Genomic DNA, 2,183 nt, shown 5'->3' with positions numbered 1-2,183 from the left:
ACAGTCAAACACCTTCAACCGAAGTTGGACACCCCCCCCCCCCCCCCCCCTTCCCACCACAAATCTCAATTAAACTTTTACCTTCTTACCCTCTAAATTATTAACTTGTTCTTGTTTAGTTTTAAAATATTATGATTTATTTTCTCGTTTAACAACCATCACGTTCAACCTCCCCCCCCCCCCCCCCCCCCCACACACACACAGAGAACACCTTTTTTTTTTTTTCCATAAGGAACAACTGTCCCAAATATAGTATCTGAAAGTACCGAACATATATTATGGACTTAAATTATTTATAGAATAAACTAAGTAAAAAATATGAAAAATAATTTTTCAACTTACGTATTTTTGATAATTGAGCAGAATATCATTTTAATTAGAAAATTTGTTCATATAAGTATTTTGATAATAGTAACCAAAACTTAAAATTCCATTTACTTAATTGAGAATGAAAGGGAACAAAAACCTTTTAAGCATATATTAATGCTTGTAATATAAAAGAATAATTATGAAAAAATATACTCCATCTGTTTCAATTTATGTGAACCTATTTTCTTTTTAGTCCGTGCCAAAATGAATGACCTCTTTCCTAATTTGGAAACAAATTCACTTTATGAAGTGATTTACAGCCACACAAATATTTAAGATTTATTTTGAACCACAAGTTTCAAAAGTCTTCACTCTTTCTTAAATGTTGTGCCCAATCAAATGGGTTCACATAAATTGAAATGGAGGGAATATATTTTATAACAATTCTGTAATGATTTTATATTATACTTTAAATGAATTTCAAAAAATGATATAGTTTGAAAATATATTATTCATGGTATCCAAACCTCTAGCGATTTTCTATCACAATTATTATTTTTAATTATTTACCCATTTTAATATGTATGAATACTCTGTAAAAAATTATATAAATATCAATATTCAAGTCATTACAAATTATTACTTCTGTCTCATTTCTTCTTTATACTAAAATGAATCATTTGTCGTTTAATTAAATGAAAAACCAACTACGCTCAATTAAAATGTTTATATTTCAAATCAAATTTAATATATTAATACATTATAAAAAATTAACTACACCCCACGTCATCGCATTGCAGTCCATAAATATAACCAAAACTTAACATGTGATTATGGAAATTAATTTATTACGTGACTTAATATCATTTTATGTGTTTGAAACCTTATTAGGTCTCTTTTTATAACTTGGCTTAATATCATTTTATGTGATTGAAACATTATTAGATCTTCTTATAATTAATCAATATAACTGCCACATATTCCCTGACATAGCAATGCAACAAAAAGATTTAAATTTCATTGAATAAGAAAAAATATTCTTAAGCAATTGACAAATGAATGAACTTGCAGTGAGAAAAGTATGAACAGATATATATTATCATGTATTCATTATCAAATCTTAATTTCTTTCCTTATATTTACACTGCGCTTAACTTCTATTCGTATAATGTTTAATATTCAATACTTGTTTTTCCATTTTTTGCCTATATATCTTTCAGAGAAAATATATGTTCCATTTTCATAATAGTATCATCATTTCTTGCTCAAAACTTTAAATTTATCTTTTTTTTTTTTTCAAACTCTTTTTCGTTGCCTCCTTATTTTTAGCATTGAGTGTATGAAGAACACTGAAGATGATAACACGTCGATACTTGAACCTCAAGAATCTACCTTAGTAGTTAGTGAATATCAAAAACGTTTTTAAAATTATATGTATCCAATAGTTCCTTGGAGATAACGATGAAAAAAGAGAAGTTGAAAACTAATTTTATTTTACCTTTTATTCAATGTTTTGGAATTGATTTAATTGGCTTGGTTAGTTTACTGTGAAGAGTATCAATAAGGCTTGCTTGCATTTAAATTAATGCGTAAAAGAAAATTTTGAGATAAATAAATAGCAAAAACAAATATACCACATCCAAGTCATAAGAAAAGAGTTCACCAAAATAAACTAAAACAAAGAAGATAATTGGGTAAGATAATAAATACACACACGTTAATAAAGAAAGTAGTTGACGGCATATGCTCCCAAGATAACTTTAATTGTTATCTTTTAAAGTTGTGACAGCTTTTAGAGGATTTATTTGTATTGTTATATAATAACTTTTGCAAGTTGTGAATGCTTAGGAAAATCTATCAAATATTGTAAGCCA

The sequence above is a fragment of the Lycium barbarum genome, chromosome 2, assembly GCF_019175385.1.
Source record: "Lycium barbarum isolate Lr01 chromosome 2, ASM1917538v2, whole genome shotgun sequence".
NCBI classification, from domain to species: Eukaryota; Viridiplantae; Streptophyta; class Magnoliopsida; order Solanales; family Solanaceae; genus Lycium; species Lycium barbarum.
The sequence above is the reverse complement of the archived record's forward strand: the minus strand, read 5'-3'. Positions refer to the sequence as shown.